This window comes from Salvelinus alpinus, chromosome 1 (genome assembly GCF_045679555.1).
Source record: "Salvelinus alpinus chromosome 1, SLU_Salpinus.1, whole genome shotgun sequence".
Classification (NCBI taxonomy): domain Eukaryota; kingdom Metazoa; phylum Chordata; class Actinopteri; order Salmoniformes; family Salmonidae; genus Salvelinus; species Salvelinus alpinus.
Window position 1 is genome coordinate 66,772,410 of NC_092086.1, and position 20,107 is coordinate 66,792,516.

The window sequence follows — 20,107 nt, forward strand, 5'->3', positions numbered from 1 at the left end:
TCCACTACATCCGCCGATGTCGGACTTCTGCATCTGTTCGAGCACAGGCTCTGTCGCAACCGGCCGCGACCGGGAGGTCCATGGGGCGACGCACAATTGGCCTAGCGTCGTCCAGGTTAGGGAGGGTTTGGCCGGTAGGGATATCCTTGTCTCATCGTGCACTAGCGACTCCTGTTGCGGGCCGGGTGCACTGCACGCTGACCAGGTTGCTAGGTGTACGGTGTTTCCTCCGACACATTGGTGTGGCTGGCTTCCGGGTTGGATACGTGCTGTGTTAAAAAGCAGTGCGGCTTGGTTGGGTTGTGTTTCGGAGGACGCATGGCTCTCGACCTTCGTCTCTCCCTAGCCCGTACGGGAGTTGTAGCAATGAGACAAGACAGTAACTACTAACAATTGGATACCATGAAATTGGGGAGAAAAAGGGGGTTAAAAAAAGAATTTAAAAAAATATATACTGTATATCCCAATTCCCCAGGGCAGTGATTGGGTACATTGCGCTGTGTAGGGTGCTGTCTTTTGGATGGGATGTTAAATGGGTGTTCTGACTCTCTGTGGTCACTAAAGATCCCATTGCACTTATTGTAAGGGTGTTAACCCTGGTGTCTTGGCTAAATTCCAAATCTGGCCTGAATACCATCATGGCCACCTAATCATCCCCAGCTTCCAATTGGGTCATTCATTTCCCCTCCTCTCCCCTGTAACTGTTCCTCAGGTTATTGCTTTAAATGAGAGTGTGTTCTCAGTCAACTTACCTGGTACAATAAGGCTCTATGACCCCCACAGGTGTCAGGCTACTCATCTGAAGTCAGTACCGTCTGGGCTACAAACTAATGTGACACCACTGTGGAAAGGGGAACACGATGGTGTTCTCTGTTTTGCTCTACAACCCCCACAAGTGTCTCAGAACTCATCTGAAGGTAACTGGTACCGGTTTTAAAAAATGAATAAAAGTATGAAGGTAGTTTTGTGCCGACCCAAAAAATAGGTAATTTGCTGTAGGTCATGTGATTAGACTATACCGGACAGATGTTGCTCTCCAGTTTTGTAATGAAACAAATGTGTGGTTGAATTTATTATGCCACTGTCTTCTCATTGTCTCGGCCTTAGGCCTATATATTACGGTGTCAAGGCATATGAACTAACAGGTTATAGAGCAAACTGTAACCGAGACACTGAGAGTCGGGAAAGCATGTGATGAATTTAATAGTACAATAAACATGGAACGAAACAAAACAAGAGTAGCTTCTGGACATGAAACACATAACCAATACTGCCTTGGGAACGGATCTAAGGGAGTGACAGATATGGGGTAGGTAATCAGTGACGTGATGGAGTACAGGTGTGCCTCATAATGAGGCGCAGGTGCGCGAAACGATGTTGCCAGGCGTGCGTAATGATGATTGCCAGGGCCAGTGGTTTGTAAACCGGCGATGTCCAACGCCCGTAGAGGGGGGAGCGGGAGTAGACGTGACACAAACGCAAGTATTTAATTTTTGGGGGGATTGGTTTCCCTGGTGATTTTTACCCACGCATAGCTACTGGACTGAGCTCCGTACTTCCACTCTCTGCCTCCCACCCTGGAATCCTTCTCTACACTAACACCTAAACAACCTGTGCTCTCCTAACGTCAGAAAAAGGTATTATGCCCCCACACTTTCCTACCCACTGTGACACAGCTGAACAAAAACATGTCAACTCCACCGGACGAACCATGTCAAGAGACAATTCGCCACTGATCCCCAAGGGGGAAATTAGTATTTTTGTTTCGCAAAAAAACTTCCTTTGAAAATAAGCCTCTTTTGACCATTCTCTCTTTCTCATTGCTTATGTTGAGCTCCAATTCCTAATTAGGGAAAATCATTTGTACCTTTTAAAACAACGTCAAATCTTAAACATTATATCCACAATCAGAAAAAATTATGAAGCACAGTAATAACACAATCTATTGTATAAATAAACAATATCTGACATTGTATTCCTATTTGAACTTTGCTTTACTGAGTATACGGAACACCTTTGTAATATTGAGTTTCACCCTCATGTCAGAACAGCCTCAATTTATGGGGCCATGGACTCTACAAGGTGTTGAAAGCATTCCACAGGGGTGCTGGCCCATGTTGACTCCAATGCTTCTCACAGTTGTCAAGTTGGCTGGATGTCCTTTGGGTGGAGGACCATTCTTGACACACACAGGAAACTGAGTGTGAAAAACCCAGCAGGTTTGCAGTTCTTGACACAAACCGATGTGCCTGGTACCTACTGCCATACACTGTTCAAAGGCACTTACATATTTTGTCTTGCCCATTCACCCTCTGAATGGCACACATACACAATCCATGTCTCTGTCTCAAGGCTTAAAAATCCTTCTTTAACCTGTCTCCTCCCCTTCATTGACACTGATTTGAAGTGGATTTAGCAAGTGACATCAATAAGGGATCATAGATTTCACCTGGTCAGTGAATGTCATGGAAAGATCCTAGCAATTGGGCAGTTAATGTGAGCATGTGCTCCTACGCCATGGTTGTGGCTTAGTGCATGTGCCAGGAAATTAGGATACTGACTCGACATGATTCACTTTTTACAAAAAAGTAAACACCCTCAAGGCTGCAAATCACTTTTCGTAAGAGCATGCATGAGCAGCACATTCGTTCTATTATGCACATTCCCTAATAAAAAGAAAGTGTCAATGAGTATTAATTTCACAAGATAAGGAGGGAACCCTTCAAGCTGAGCTCCTCCATACCTGCATATTTCTCCACCGAAATTCCTTAATCAGAGAAAAGGGAAGAAAGAGGCTGATTTAGTTGAAGTGACATAAATCATGCTGTATAAATAGCAACTCTGAGATCCACACTGCATAGCCACTGCTCATGCCAGCGGCTTGATTATTTGGGTCAGTGGAGTTCTTGACATTCTTTAAAAAGGGGAACGCCCTCCTTCTTAAGCAGATGTCTTGGTCCTGCTGTTGTTGCAAGGAAGGTTACAAATGTGAACAAGCAGCATTTAGGTTTGGGTCGAGGAGCAGATTCGCCAGAGCAGTTCAGATTTTTCACTGATTTCATCTTGTTTTCATACATAATAAACATGGAGATCGATACATGATGCAACAATTTGCTACTGTATACTATATGTATATGTATTGTTACTTTGTAACAGTGAAGATGCCTGATTTTCACTTAAGTGTGAATAACATTGGTTATTAGCCTCTCTCTGCGCATGTCAGTTCTTAGCCAGAGTCTCTTCTTTATATATATATGTATATTATCTTCTTTGAAACTACAATATCCGTAACATCAATTGATGACACGTTGTCCCCAATGGTGCAACTAACTTCACTGTTTATTCAATAGTGGGAGGGCCTATTCTGGCTGGACATTAAGCGGAGTGTTCCCTATCTGTTTAGAACAGTGTGATTAAAAAAAAATAAAAATCTTCTTCTCTCCCTGTGGCCCCAGGGGGATGTGTGCATTCTCCTGCCTCTCTCAAGCCATTGCTCCCTGTTAATGAGCCATCCGCATGCCAATGACACACCCGTCAGCCCTAATCAACTGGTTTACATGGAACCCTGTATTTGCCTTGTCTCCTCTGTCCTAGACCCTGAACCCACCTCCCTGGTGCACCACCCACCTCACTTCACTCAAACAGCTGTAGAACCTCATACTTTGTAACAGACCACCTTGGTATATAGATGTATCCTGAATGTGTGTGTCCAGAATGATGCAGCCAGGTCATGTTTGGTCCTGGACCTCTTTGTGACCTCATGCATCCTTTTTAGTTTGTGTTGTGGGGAAATTACAAGTAGTTTATTATGATAAACATATTTTAGTATGAATCATTTTGGTTATTGCGAGGTCACAGCACAGCTTTCCAAAACTGTTGACCTCAGGTCTTTATGGTTACACAATTCCACCTACAGTTGGCCTAATAAATGACTGCGGTGTTATTAATGAAGTCAAAACCTCAGACTAGATCCAGAAATGTGTCAATTAATTTCCAAGATTCATCATCCACAAGGTCTCAAAATTACAAACGGTTAAGGTTTCGTGCACTGATTGTGAGTACCATGTATGAGCACTTTATAAATGCAGTAACATATTGTTACTATTGCCATTGCATGAAGGCCTTTTAATAAGGTGTTATTGTGGCACATACAAACATCTGCCTATCAAGCTCTCTCTCTCATGCATCTTACTGTATATTTACAGTTAATTGTACTGTTCTTTTATAGTATTACGGCAATCTAGACAGGTCCTGCTAACAGGTTGAATTGTTAATGTCAGACAAACATGTATTGTTACTTTGTAACAGTGAAGATGCCTGATTTTCACTTAAGTGTGAATAACATTGGTTATTAGCCTCTCTCTGCGCATGTCAGTTCTTAGCCAGAGTCTCTTCTTTACTAGCAGTTCAAAGTCTCACGTTTAGCGACTATTGCATTTCATCGAATCCGATAATTATTTTTCCAGATATGTAGATCATTGGCGATTTTAGCATGTAAATCTTGGTGGGGCAAAAAAAACAATACATTAATTTCACTATAACCGTGACAAACGTTGCCCACAAATTGTTAGGGCCTACATAAAGCTGTCCCAACAGCAGAGCTTTCTTTTCACCACCATGGAGTGAATCCTTACCACTGCTACACCTGGCAGTCAGCGGAGCCTTGTCTGGCAGCGAAACAGTTCATTCAGCCAGATCATTTACTGCCTTTTAAAAAATATAGCTGATATGGTTGACTTGCTTAAACAAATGTGGTTTCTACTGACAATTGAGATGTACAAACTATGGCATAAGGGGACGACGAGTGGATAAGAGGCAATCCGTAATTTCGATTAAGACATTAATGAGCTAATGAGCGAGCTAGGACGAATGTAGTCAATATAACTATTTGTTGAGCACTTTTGAAATGTACAGCGACAGAATTCAGAACATTGGTCATTCTTACAGTATTGTCCCTGTACACCAAGTCAGAACGATAGGATAAATAAAGGGGGTATATAAGCAGACAACGAAAGCGCTTACAATATTTGATGATTACATTTCTCTAAAACAGGCTAAAGGCTACATGTGCACCACCAAGTCAGAACAGTAGGCTAAGTTATGAGGGGAAAAGGGACCAACTTATTAGGGTGACGTACATGGGCTACTAACAGCTTACTACATGACATACACTTAAAATTACTTCATTAGCTACAGTATACATATCTCCCTGGCATATTACAACATTTATGCAGCAGCATTCAATACATTTTTGGAGTCAACTTGTTGTGCTGTGCTCACTTGAACAAGGTGGCGCAGCGGATTTTCTTGTGTGAAAATTTCATCATCAAACTTTGCCATCAAAGTCTGGCATTCTACGGATTTATGGTGCTTTCAAGACAACTTGGAACTCTGAAAAAAAACAACGTTGAATCATGACGTCAGTGATCTTCAGAAAGAGGCCTGAGTTCCCGACTTGGAATTCCAAGTTGGATGACCATTCAGAATGTATTTTCAGTCTTGATTGACAGCATGGCCAATGTATTGAATATTTTCTGGCCCATGGTATTGCATGTGAATATTTATCATTTTAAGCTTGGAAAAGAGACCCTTCAACACAGACTTGGACCACACACCCACTCCACTGAATAGCAGGTTAGTGATTGCTTGCAGTTAGCCACTGATTCCTTCCAAACCACCCATTGTTGAATTTGCGATTTTCAACTTGTGTAATGTTTATGTCCAATGGCCGATAAGCACCAATACGTTTTATCTATAATTCATCTTCGTATGATGAGGGTTGAAAAGGATTTTCCAGTAGATTGTTGACTTGATTCATGATGACTGCTTGCTAGCTAAGATTTTGAAAGTATGACGTTGACATGATCTGTCCAATCAAGGATAAGGTAGATATAACATGATTTGACATTTTATCTGTGGCCTTCTTGGATGGGCACTTCTAATGTACCTCTATGGCAGCACTTGAATTTAAGCTCTACCTGTAGAATTTGCGGTGTAGCACTCACCTAAAGAATTGCATTTGGCGAAAGGCTCGGCACACGCATACTCAGGCTGACTGGCTATCGTTCAGGCGGAAGGCCAAAGTTCTTTAAGGAGCAGTTATCTCTCTGTAGGTCTAACCCCAAGAAGTTATGGTAAACGATTAAAGTCCTGGAGAATAAACCCTTCTCCTCACAGATGCCCATGTCCCTTAATGTTGATGATGTGGTTGTTACTGACAAGAAGCACATGGCTGAGCTCTTCAATCACGACTTCATTAAGTCAGGATTCCTATTTGACTCAGCCATGACTCCTTACCCGTCCAACATTTCCTCATCTCCCACCCCTTCTAATGCGACTATCCCCGATGCTTCTCCATCTTTTCCCCCTGCCCCGCTACAAAGTTTCTCCCTGCAGGCAGTCACTGAGTCTGAGGTGCTAAAGGGGCTCCTTAAACTTGACCCCAAAAAAACATCTGGATCAGATGGTTAATACCCTTTCTTCTTTAAGGTTGCTGCCCCTGTCATCGCCAAGCCTATCTCCAACATTTTTAACCTGTCACTCCTTTCTGGGGAGGTTCCCATTACTTGGAAGGCAGCCACAGTTCGTCCTTTATTTAAGGGGGAGATCAAGCTGATCCTAACTGTTATAGGTCTATTTTGCCTTGTGTCGTGTCTTTGGCTATGCCGGATTAATTGCTATGACATGCTATTCTATAAAATACTTTCTCCGTAATTAATATCGCCTGATTGAGCTAATTGGGTACATGTAATTACCTAGAGAGTCAGGCACCACGAAAGAATATTTATAGAGCTGTTATCTTCCGAATAAACTCTTAAAGATTTAGCAATATTTTACATCAATAACAGTCAACATCAATCGTCATCTTACTTCAGTCTCATATTCTGAAAGTTGTAAATTCTTGGTTATCTGCAAGAATCCTGGCTAACAAGTTGAATCAGCAATACAAAATTGGGTTTAATTATTTATTTACTAAATACCTAACTAATCACACAGAATCACACATACACAATTAAATCATAACTTGATTACAAATTGCCGTCATAAATGAAAACGTCCCTAGCGGGCGGAACAGATATGACAGCTTGTTACACAAAGGAAAGGGGGCTGGGTTTTAGTGAAAGAGCGGGAGACTGGAACAGAGGCGAAGCTGTGCTATCGTAAATACAGTATCTTATGCATTCTAAATTACCGCCCATTTGGAAAAGGAAAATGCAATAAATATTTACTCTGAGCTGCGCTTCAGTAGGTTGGTGGTAGATGGAAGACCGTGTTGCCAAACCGAGTCCTCTGTCCTTTGAAGAATGTCTCTGGTGGTCACTGGATACGTTGTAGTAACGTCGTTGTGTAGTAGACGGGATACTCTGACTGTCCTTCCTAACCTGCGTTTGTAGCAGCTGTTGCTAACTCAACGGCTAGGAGGTATCACTGCTGTAGTGAATACGAGTTCAAAGTTCATACCATTCACAACCAAAGCTCATGCTGATGTTGGCTTAGTTCTGTAGTTATTACCTGAACCATTCTGACATGAGATCGTCACCCTCATATCCTCGGAACAGGAAGTTATATTTTTGTCAATGGCTTATATAGGTGGAGGGAGAGGGGTGTGTCTGAAAAGTTTGTAACCCATGTCTCTTCACAGGGGCGGGCCACTGGTTGAGCAGAGGCCCAAACTTATGAAAACCCAAATCTCTCATTTGGAAGCTAAAATTACATTTAATCTCTTCACAAATAATTTCACATTCAAACATTTGAATTAAACAACAATTCCATGTGAATCCGATACCTCTGATGTTTAGACTTTCCACAGTAGAGTTTATGTCATTCTATCATTGATGAGAATGTGTCAGAGGGCAACCGAACTGACATAATATACCTTAAGTACCACCGCATATGTTCAGTTGGTCGGATTACCAGAATATAGTTAATTTCCCCCCAACTTCTGATGTTCCCAGAATCTCTATGTTAACCAAAGGGGCTTTCTAATGTCACATCAGTAGAGTAGGGAAGAGGAGCGGGGGAGGGGGGAAAGAGGTATTTATGACTGTCATAAACCTACCCCCAGGCCAACGTCATGACACTTGTTTATCAAAAGTGTTGGAAAAACTTGTCAATAATCAACTCACTGGCTTTCTTGATGTCTATAGTATTCTCTCAGGTTTCTGCAATCTGGTTTCCGCTCAGGTTATGGATGTGTCACTGCAATCTTAAAGGTCCTCAATGATGTCACCATTGCCCTTGATACTAAGCAATATTTTGCTGCTATTTTTATTGACTTGGCCAAAGCTTTTTATACGGTAGACCGTTCCATTCTTGTGGGCCGGCTAAGGAGTATTGGTGTCTCTAAGGGGACTTTGGCCTGGTTTGCTAACTACCTCACTCAAAGAGTGCAGTGTATAAAGTCAGAAAATCTGCTGTGTCAGCCACTGCCTGTCACCAAGGGTGTACCCCAAGGCTCGATCCTAGGCCCCACGCTCTTATCAATTTACATCAACAACATAGCTCAGGCAGTAGGTGTCACGCCCTGACCTTAGAGATCCTTTTAATTCTCTATTTTGGTTAGGTCAGGGTGTGACTAGGGTGGGCAATCTAGTTTTCCTATTTCTTTGTTTGGTATGGTTCCCAATCAGAGGCAGTGATTGGGGATCATACTTAGGCAGCCTTTTTTCCACCTTTTAGTTTGTGGGATCTTGATTTTGTTTAGTTGCTGTGTAGCAGCAAGTCATTTAAATAAAAGAAAGATGTACGCCTACCACGCTGCACCTTGGTCCGATCATTCCATCAACGAGTGTGACAGAAGATCCCACCACCAAAGGACCAAGCAGCGTGGCCAGGAGGAGCAGGGATCCTGGGCCCGGGAAAAAAGGGAGTGGAGGACATCATGGACATGGAAGGAGATTATGGCAGGGGACAAGACCCTGCCATGGAAGCAGGCAGAGGCCGCGAAGGAGGATCAACGACGACTCCGGGGTTCGCAACCACGACGGAAGCCCGTGGCAGCACACGGAGTGATCGGCGGAGCCGAAGGGTGAACCAGAGCCAGTCAGGGAGTCGAGTGAGGAACTCGATGAAAGATTCCGGAGAGAGGTGTTGGCGTTGAGAGCGCTGCAGAGCGGGCGTGCTGAGGATCGTGACACCAGTTCGGTGTCATATGCACCAGTTTCACACATCTGGTCTCCAGTGTGCCTCCTCAGTCCGGTGCGTCCTGTGTCTCCTCCACGCACTCACCCTGAGGTGTGTGTTACCGTTCCGCTACAATGTGTGCCGGTTCTACGCACCGTGTCTCCAGTGCGCCTTCACAGCCCAGTGCGTCCTGTTCCAGCGCCCCGCACTTGCCGGGCTAAAGTGAGCATCCAGCCAGGACGGGTTATGCCAGCTCCATGCACCCGGCCTCCAGTGCGTGTCTCCAGCCTGGTATATCCTGTGCCAGCTCCATGCACCCGGCCTCCAGTGCGTGTCTCCAGCCTGGTACGTCCTGTGCCTGCTCCACGCACGAAGCCTCCATTGACGATCCATGGCCCGGAGTCTCCCGCGATGGTCTGCGGTCCGGAGTCTCTCGCGACGGTCTGCGGTCCGGAGTCTCCGGCGACGATCTCCGCACCAGAGGCGCCACAAGTTGGCGGCGCCACGAGCGGGGTCTGCGTCCCGCACCGGAGCCGCCACCGAGGGTAGATGCCCACCCGGACCTTCCCCTATAGCTCCAGTTTCAACTGTTCTGCCTGTGGCTATGGATGGTCATCTATGAACATTTGAACATCTTGGCCATGTTCTGTTATAATCTCCACCCAGCACAGCCATAAGAGGACTGGCCACCCCTCGTAGCCTGGTTCCTCTCTAGGTTTCTTCCTAGGTTCCGGCCTTTCCAGGGAGTTTTTCCTAGCCACCGTGCTTCTACACCTGCATTGCTTGCTGTTTGGGGTTTTAGGCTGGGTTTCTGTATGCACTTTGTGACATCAGGTGGTGTAAGAAGGGCTTTATAAATACATTTGATTGAATTTGATCTCAAACTTGTTCTGAACACCTCAATAACAAAGGTCATGTGGTTTGGTAAGAAGAATGCCCATCCTCCCACAGGTGTTATTACTACCTTAGAGCTTGAAGTTAGTCACCTCATACAATTCCATGGGAGTATGTCTAGACAGTGCACTGTCCTTCTCTCAGCACATATCAAAGCTGCAGGCTAAAGTTAAATCTAGACTTAGTTTGCTCTATTGTAATCACTCCTCTTTCACCCCACCTGCCAAACTAACCCGGATTCATATGACCATCCTACTCATGCTAGATTATGGAGATATAATTTATAGATTGGCAGGTAAGGGTGCTCTCGAGCGGCTAGATGTTCTAGCCGCTCGATTTGCCGCCAATGCTACTTATAGGACACATCACTGCACTCTATACTCCTCTGTAAACTGGTCATCTCTGTATACCCGTCCGTCGCAAGACACACTGGTTGATGCTTATTTATAAAACCCTCTTAAGCCTCACTCCCCCCTATCTGAGATATCTACTGCAGCCCTCATCCTCCACATACAACACCCGTTTTGCCAGTCACATTCTGTTAAAGGTCCCCAAAGCACACACATCCCTGGGTCGCTCCTCTTTTCAGTTCTCTACCACTATCAACTGGAACGAGCTGCAACAAACACTCAAACTGGACAGTTTTATCTCAAGCTCTTCATTCAAAGACTCAGTCATGGACACTTACTGACAGTTGTGGCTGCTTTGCGTGATGTATTGCTGTCTCTACCTTCTTGACCTTTGTGCTGTTGTCTGTGGCCAATAATGTTTGTACCATGTTTTATGCTGCTACCATATTGTGTTGCTACCATGCTGTGTTGTCATGTGTCGCAGCCTTGCTATGTTGTTGTCTTAGGTCTCTTTTTATGTAGTGTTGTGTTGTCTCTCTTGTTGTGATGTGTGTCTTTTACTAAATTTTATATTGTATTTATTTTAATCCCAGGCCCCGTCCCCGCAGGAGGCCCTTTGCCTTTTGGTAGGCCATCATTGTAAATAAGAATTTGTTCTCAACTGACTTGCCTAGGTAAATAAAGGTCAAATTAAATGTAAAAAAGTAGTGTCCCCATGTGTGACAGAACACTGAGCCAATCACAGCTCAACTAAAGAACAATATCTCATCCTTCTAGACCTATCGGCTGCCTTTGATACTGTGAACCATCAGATCCTCCTCTCCACCCTCTCCGAGCTGGGCATCTCCGGCGCGGCCCACGCTTGGATTGCGTCCTACCTGACAGGTCGCTCCTACCAGGTGGCGTGGCGAGAATCTGTCTCCGCACCACGTGCTCTCACCACTGGTGTCCCCCAGGGCTCTGTTCTAGGCCCTCTCCTATTCTCGCTATACACCAAGTCACTTGGCTCTGTCATATCCTCACATGGTCTCTCCTATCATTGCTATGCAGACGACACACAATTAATCTTCTCCTTTCCCCCCTCTGATAACCAGGTGGTGAATCGCATCTCTGCATGTCTGGCAGACATATCAGTGTGGATGACGGATCACCACCTCAAGCTGAACCTCGGCAAGACGGAGCTGCTCTTCCTCCCGGGGAAGGACTGCCTGTTCCATGATCTCGCCATCACGGTTGACAACTCCATTGTGTCCTCCTCCCAGAGTGCTAAGAACCTTGGCGTGATCCTGGACAACACCCTGTCGTTCTCAACTAACATCAAGGCGGTGACCCGTTCCTGTAGGTTCATGCTCTACAACATTCGCAGAGTACGACCCTGCCTCACGCAGGAAGCGGCGCAGGTCCTAATCCAGGCACTTGTCATCTCCCGTCTGGATTACTGCAACTCGCTGTTGGCTGGGCTCCCTGCCTGTGCCATTAAACCCCTACAACTCATCCAGAACGCCGCAGCCCGTCTGGTGTTCAACTTTCCCAAGTTCTCTCACGTCACCCCGCTCCTCCGCTCTCTCCACTGGCTTCCAGTTGAAGCTCGCATCCGCTACAAGACCATGGTGCTTGCCTACGGAGCTGTGAGGGGAACGGCACCTCCGTACCTTCAGGCTCTGATCAGGCCCTACACCCAAACAAGGGCACTGCGTTCATCCACCTCTGGCCTGCTCGCCTCCCTACCTCTGAGGAAGTACAGTTCCCGCTCAGCCCAGTCAAAACTGTTCGCTGCTCTGGCACCCCAATGGTGGAACAAACTCCCTCACGACGCCAGGTCAGCGGAGTCAATCACCACCTTCCGGAGACACCTGAAACCCCACCTCTTTAAGGAATACCTAGGATAGGATAAAGTAATCCTTCTAACCCCCCCCCCCCCCCTTAAAAGAGTTAGATGCACTATTGTAAAGTGGTTGTTCCACTGGATATCATAAGGTGAATGCACCAATTTGTAAGTCGCTCTGGATAAGAGCGTCTGCTAAATGACTTAAATGTAAATGTAAAATATTACCAACCTCTATGCTCCATATTTTCCAGCTGGCTGCCCCACCACCACAGAAAGCACTGATCTAGGCTGAACACCTGCATTTTGGAGCTGACTTACTAAAGAAAGCAAAAAAGAGGTGATGTTTATATACAGCTTTATTAACTCAGTTATGTATATTTTTTTTACATTGTTTGCAAACGGATATGTGACACATTAACGCCAAAATAACATGCAAAACAACAGACTCTGCTCCACCTGCCCTGAATGATGGGTCACCACTGATGTAGTTACTCTTTCAGAGAGCGGAGAAAAAGAAAAACAGCGCTCCAGATCCAACTGGCATAGGTCTGATCCAGCTGGCATAGGTTTTGTTAATTTCCATAGCGTTTTTGGCTGTGACCATGCCCTTCGCCACCTATGTGAAGCTAGCCACAATAACAATTAAGCGCAATAGCGGAATCGCGCGTTGTCTTCAAAAGAAAAGTCCCTAATTGAAATTGACGCAAACGATACAAATAGTGGAATCATATCATATTTAGACTAGATAATATTAAACAATGCTGGAATGTTATATACATTCCACAAATACAATAATTAGTACATTTGGACAAAAAAATCAGTTAATCACACTGTGAATGTATTAGACTTCAGAATTGCATTGGGGGCATACTTACATTTTACTGTACAGCCTTACCTATGGTTTGTGGATCCAGGCAATGGGGTATACGTCTACTCAGTGACACCCGCAGAACACAACTCTGAATAGTTTACACACATATTAGCGTTGTAGCTATTGCAGGACTTTGACTGTGGGAAATCACCTTCCCAGTCAGCCTGTTGTGCATATTGAATATTCATATAGCACTCTATAGCCTTACCTATTGATTAGAGGAGGTGGGTGGGAGGAGCTATAGGAGGATGGGCTCATTCTAATGGCTGGAATGAAATACATGGAATGGAGTCAAACATGTGGTTTCCATATGTTTGTTTTTGATAAAATTCCATTCCAACCATTACAATGAGCCCGTCCTCCTATAGCTCCTCCCACCAGCCTCCTCTGGTATGGATTGTGGCTCAGTGAAATGGGGTAACAGTCTACTACTCAGTGCCACCCACAGAACACAATTGTGAATTGTTTACACAAATAGTAGTGTTGTCCCACTGGCCACAAACTGGTTGAATCAACGTTGTTTAAACGTAATTTGTTAACGTAGTGTGACTTGTAATCTACGTGGAAAATACTCTTGATTTGAAAAATGTAATCAAACTGTTGTTTTGAGGGTGAAATTTAAACCACAGGATTAGATTATTATGGTATCCAAATATTAACATATGTTAAATTTGTACCTTTAAAACAAGGTCACATGTTCATCGTTATATCCACTATCAGAAAAAACAATAGGCTGGACAGCACCTCCTACTGGAGAAATTATCTATTTACACCTACCGTTGGTCTCCTATCCAGGGTTTTAACCAAGCCCAGCTTTGATATTTGTCACTGAGTATTACCAATGTGCTATCGTGAGAATGATTTGTTGAGTGATCTCCACTTAAAAAGTAAATAGACCACTGCGCCACTCGGGAGGCCCTAAGGCACTGCATCGCAGTGCTAGCTGTGCCACTAGAGATCCTGGTTCGAGTCCAGGCTCTGTCGCAGCAGGCCGCGAATAATACATTATGGCCTTTCTCTTGCATTTCAAAGATGATGGTACAAAACAAATACCAAAAAACGATTGTTTTTTTCTTTGTATTATCTTTGCCCATATCTGTGTTATATTCTCCTACATTAATTTCACATTTCCACAAACTTCAAAGTCTTTCCTTTCAAATGGTGTCAAGAATTTGCATATCCTTGCTTCAGGTCCTGAGCTACAGGCATTTAAATTTGGGTATGTCATTTTAGGGGAAAATTTGAAAAAAAGGGGTGGATCCTTATATGAACTGTAACTCAGTAAAATCATTAAAAATGTTGCATTCATATTTTTGTTCAGTATAGTTTGGCTTTAATTCCAGTTTGTCTACAAATTAATAATTGATGTGATGGATTCACATTTCCATCTCAACCAAAAATCTAAGTTGAAGAATAGAAATAAAACAAATTAAACTGTATTTAAAGTGCATTTATTTTATATTTGATTTAGTTCTATTCTTTAACTTAGATTTTTGTTTGAGACGGTGACGTGGCATATAATGGAACTATCCAAGCAGAAGAGAAATCTCCTTCAAATGTTGACATTTGGTTGCTTTGACAACCAAACACAATTCAATATCCCTTTTGAAATAACATACATTTAGCCAATGAACTTGTTGATAAGTTAACAAATGATATGTTGGATTCACATCTCCAACTCAACCAAAAATAAAAGTTAAAGAATGGGATTAAGCCAGTGGCTCAGATGGAACTATCCAAGCAGTAGATAGATCTATTTTAAATGTTGATATTTGGTTGTGTTGTCAACCAAACAGAATTCAATATTACTTTTGTAATACAGTAAATAGCCTAAAGTTATCTTACAAACTAATGTAACATTCAACCTTAAATTGAATAACACATCCATAGCCACATTTTCTTATGTAATCATGTAAAGCATGCACGTTCAAGATAGCTTGCATAGGTCGTCGCAGGTCTGTGGAGATCTTCATAATTCCTGTAATAATCTGCGTAACATCTCGAACGGCATTGATCACCTGCATCATGTCTTTTTAATGTAATCTAAACTGCGATCCAGGTCATTTGGTTAAGCTATTAGACGAAGCACAGTGATAACACATTCATCTGTTGTATAAATAAACTAAATATCTGACATCGTATTTGTATTGTATTCCCATTTTAACTTGTAGATGCTTAAAAGCATAGTGATAACACATTGGAAATTCAACTACCTTTTTGCTGTCTTTTTGAGTGGGTGAATATAGGTTGTAATGTCATTGATTAATGTCTCAACCAAATATTACCCAATTATTCACGTTGAAATTACATGGTGTTCCCAGTAGGGTAGCTCTTATAGTGGGACTTTAACTGTGGGTAATCACCTCACTATCCAGCCTACTGTGCATATTGACATTGCAATATTAATGTTCAATACACATAGTAAGTTGACTGCTAAGCTAATGTGGCTCATTTCACAGTGGTTTCAGAGTCCTGAAATAAGAGTTAGATGCTAATATTTGTTTAAACTCTACATAGTTGTGTTCTGTGGTTGTCATTATATAGGCAGATACTCCATTTCATGGATCCACAAACCATAGGTAAGGCCGTACAGTAAAATATGAATCTCAATGCACACAATGGGCTGACTGGGGAGGTGATTTCCCATAGTCAATGTCCCTCAATAAGAACTACAACGCTAATATTTGTGTAAACTTCACAGTTGTGTTCTGTGGGTGTCACTAAGTAGACTGATACCCCATTGCATGGATCCACAAACCATAGGTAAGGCTGTACAGTAAAATATAAGTATGCCCCCAATACAATTCTGAAGTCTTATACATTCACAGTTTGAGTTAAACAGATTTCTAATTTTTTTAACCAAATTAACAAATTATTGCTTTTTGTTGAATTTCTATATTCCAACCTTGTTTAGCATTATTTAGCCAAAATATGGCGTGATTACACTATTTTTATCCGCTTGCATCACGTTCAATGAAGGACCTTTTATTTTGAAGGCGAACCGCAAACGCCACTATTGTGACTAATCCTTTTTGTGGCTTGCTCACATAGGTCCCTTCGCCCCTATGTACATTTTATACGGACTGTGTTGCGCCATTGAAATGATTCGTGTTAGTCACAGTTTGCCGTGCTTTTGAAGTTTACACAATTGTGCCGAACTTAAATGTCTCTATATAACGTTGTTAGTTTGTGTTTAGAATAGCTAGCTAGCGTCACATACTGCAGTGTCACCTGGAGCGCGCCTCAAGGACGTCGTCTACAAAGTTTCTTTGCGTTGGAAGTTGAGTGGCACGCGCTCCGTTTGGCTATAGCTAGCTAGGACTCTGTTTTCGTACTTATTGGCTAGCAATGTGTTGTCATTCGTAAGTAACATCATATGTTTTAACTCAATCATGTGTTATAACTAGTCATTATTGACAAACGTTAACAAAGTCCACGCTTTGAAAGGTAGCAGCTAGCTACCCAACGTAAGCTAGTTAACGTCGCTACCATTGGTTATAGCTAGCGAAATTAGCTAACGTTGCATGGACGAGTTTGGCGTAACTTGATAAAGAGAGGCAACGTTACAAGTAATCGAATACACTTTAAAAGTGTTTTTCTATTTGCAAGTTAGCTTGTTTACTGGATACGTTATTTCTACATTGGCTTGAGAGGCCAGCCAACGTGTGCAGCCGTGTTTTTGACAGCTTTTTAGAGTATAACGGTAGTCCCGTTTGTCTTTAGAGGGGCGTTTACCGTGAAGTGTCAACCTAGCCGCCCTCAATTTGCTAATGTGCAGCACCAGCTAATGTTTTAATCTGTAACTACTGTAACGTTAACGGTAGCTCGCCAGCTAGCTTGGATATTATGTAATGTCAATGATTATTCTATTCTACTGTACTGCATCATAGAGTGCTGGTTATGTCAATTCTGCTGTCCATTTAGAATTTATAGCTAACGAATTCATGTTAGTTTTTGCTTACTGCCTGAGTTCAGTAGATTGCTAGCAAAAATAGCTAACTTGACTGCATCCTGTTAGCTTCTTTTTAAACGTTTTCCAGCCCCAGATATAAACTGTAGATAGCTACGTCACGTGAGCAAGGGAATAACAGCGCACGAACTAGCTACATCAATACTTTTTCAACGGGAATGCAGCAAACCATTCAGCGTTACACGAGGAATATTTCCTGTGAAGACGGATTAGAAGCCATAGAGCTCAGAATTCCAGCAAAGTCGAACTGAATGGATATGATCTAGTTTGGAAAACTCCCATTTCTGACTAAGGTAACATGTCGTCGAATGTGTAATTTGATTGCATCTTGTTTACTGTATTTGGTAGCTATCTTGCATGATCTAGGTAGTTACGTATGTTACAGCCATACATCCCGCAACGTTACCTCATAACGTTAGTAGATATTTTATTGTGCAATGATTCAGCTATAAGGTAGTGTGACCCCTGTGCTCTCTTCTTTAGTTCGACGCCCTTGTCAGTGTAAAAATTAGGCGACTCAGTAGAGCATTATATCGCCATGTCAATCCCCGAGCCCATTGGTGATTTTATTAGCCACATTAAGCATACAAGCTTCATGTACATACTTTAGTTTATATGATGTGATAATCACTTTCTCCTGTTTAACTTGATGCAATTCCCAGTCGCAGCCAACAGGTTGCACCACTGCGACCCTTCATATTTAGCTAGCGAGAACAGGGGTCTTCAACCTTTTATTTGCCAGGGACCCCCTCGCAGACAACCAGGGACCACCCCACACACAACTGTTCACCTCTTGTCTTGTTGACAGGTGAATGATAATGGAAAGGAGAAGTAATCAACATGTTAAGATTAATAGATTTGGTAGATTGATTTCCCGCATAATTGGAGCAAGTGTAAACGCTTACCTTTCTAGCTAATAGGCTGTTAGGCTGTTAACTAATTTTTTGCTAAGAGCAGCTGTTTAGTTGGTTAGCCCTGTGTTCGTGAAAATTAATATTCAAGTCAAGAAAGATTGTCTCAGTCAGTGGCACTTGCTGCACTGGTAGCCTATTATTGTGTGCGTTTTCAAAGCCTATGCTAGGTACTCCAGTGAGTGTAATTGGCTCAGTATTAGGAGTTGAGAAATAAAGTTGTCGTCATTAGCAGGGTTGGGTAGGTTTCTTTCTAAATGTAATCAGTAATGTAACTTTTGGATTACCCTAACTCAAAAACGTAATCTGATTACATTCCGTTACTTGTAGATTACTTTCCCCTTAAGAGGCATTAGAAGACAAAAATGTATGTTGCAGGATAAATCAATGTTAAAGTTTACATAGCTGGCCATATGGATGTTACGTTTTACTTAATGGGTTGGTTATGTAGGCTTCTAACCCATTGCGTTCTACTACATATAACAATATGATTAAATGAGACTTTGATTTTTAATGTAAATATATCAGAATTCCAGTCATTCCAATAAATGAATAAATATGGAAGTATAGATTAGCCAAATTGTTTTACCTGAGCATAACCCCAAAACTAAGGACTTATTAGCCAGTCGTACTTTGTTGTTTATTTGTTGTCATGGTGGACTGATTGGGCTCATTGATTTGAGTTGAAAAATAAATGCTGCGCTCATGGAATGGCATGCTTTGAGCACTACTGAAAAGTACATTTGCTGTAGGCCTATTGTTTTCCTTTTTGTTGGTGACACTTTGATATCTTGATAATATGCAGCTGTTTTAAAGGGTAAATCCACAGGTGAAACAATAACAAAATGGTCGCCCCGCCTCTTTTGGTAAAAAGCTGAGGGATGGGCCTGGAGAAATGTAACCACTCTTAGATTAATAGACAGAGCTATGGATGCAAGGACTGACCCTCCATGATATACAAATAGTTGTTTTAATCATGTTATGAGGTTATACAGTGTTTTTTTACAATGTTTACATTTACAATGTTAAACATTTACAATGTTTACAAACATTGGTGTAAAACAAGCTTATATTTTGGGTTCTCATTGAGTGTGACAGTTGAACTAAGCTCATGAGGCATAAGTTATATTCCTCAAGAATCAATGGATATATATTTACTCATTCACTCACACACTCTCTCTCTACCGGTCAAAAGTTTTAGAACACCTACTCATTCAAGGGTTTTTCTTTGTTTTTACTATTTTCTACATTGTAGAATAATAGTGAAGACATCAAAACTATGAAATAACACACATGGAATCATGTAGTAACTAAAAAAGTGTTAAATAAATCAAAATATATTTCAGATTCTTCAAAGTAGCCACCCTTTGCCTTAATGACAGCTTTGCATGCTCTTGGCATTCTCTCAACCAGCTTCATGAGGTAGTCACCTGGAATGCATTTCAATTAACAGGTGTGCCCTGTTAATTTGTGGAATTTATTTCTTAATTTGTTTGAGTCAATCAGTTGTGTTGTGACAAGGTAGGTGGGTATATGGAAGATAGCCCTATTTGGTAAAAGACCAAGTCCATATTATGGCAAGAACAGCTCTAATAAGCAAAGAGAATTGACAGTCCATCATTACTTTAAGACATGAAGGTCTGTCAATGTGGAACATTTCAATAACTTCTAAAGTTTCTTCAAGTGCAGTTGCTAAAACCATCAAGTGCTATGATGAAACTGGCTCTCATGAGGACTGCCACAGGAATGGAAGACCCAGGGTTACCTATTTTGCAGAGAATCAGTTCATTAGAGTTACCAGCCTCAGAAATTGCAGCCCAAATAAATGCTTCACAGAGTTCAAGTAACAGACACATCTCAACATCAGCTGTTCAATGGAGACTGTGTGAATCAGGCCTTCATGGTCGAATTGCTGCAAAGAAACCACTACTAAAGGACACCAATAAGAAGAAACTTGCTTGGGCCAAGAAACATGAGTAATGGACATTAGACCTGTGGACATTTTTCCTTTGGTCTTGAGTCCAAATTTGAGATTTTAGGTTCCAACTGCTGTGTCTTTGTGAGACGTGGTGCTGGTGATCTCCGCATGTGTAATTCCCATCGTAGAGCATGGAGGAGGAGGTGTTATGGTGTGGGGGTGCTTTTCTGGTGACACTGTCA

General features: G+C 42.4%; 1 protein-coding gene across 8 annotated transcripts in view; it reads left to right on the top strand.

Moving 5' to 3' along the window:
* Nucleotides 1–1,456: 1,456 nt before the first annotated feature.
* Nucleotides 1,457–20,107, top strand: part of LOC139583754 (glucocorticoid receptor-like) — a 123,059-nt gene continuing 104,408 nt past the window's right edge. For 5 of the 8 annotated variants that reach the window (XM_071415198.1, XM_071415216.1, XM_071415207.1 and 2 more), the window contains exon 1: nucleotides 16,121–17,329. The gene's annotated coding sequence lies outside the window, so the exon portion shown is untranslated. Of the gene's footprint in view, nucleotides 1,638–16,118; nucleotides 17,330–20,107 lie in introns of those variants that run through there. The other 3 variants (XM_071415230.1, XM_071415249.1, XM_071415239.1) reach the window with 3 other exon arrangements.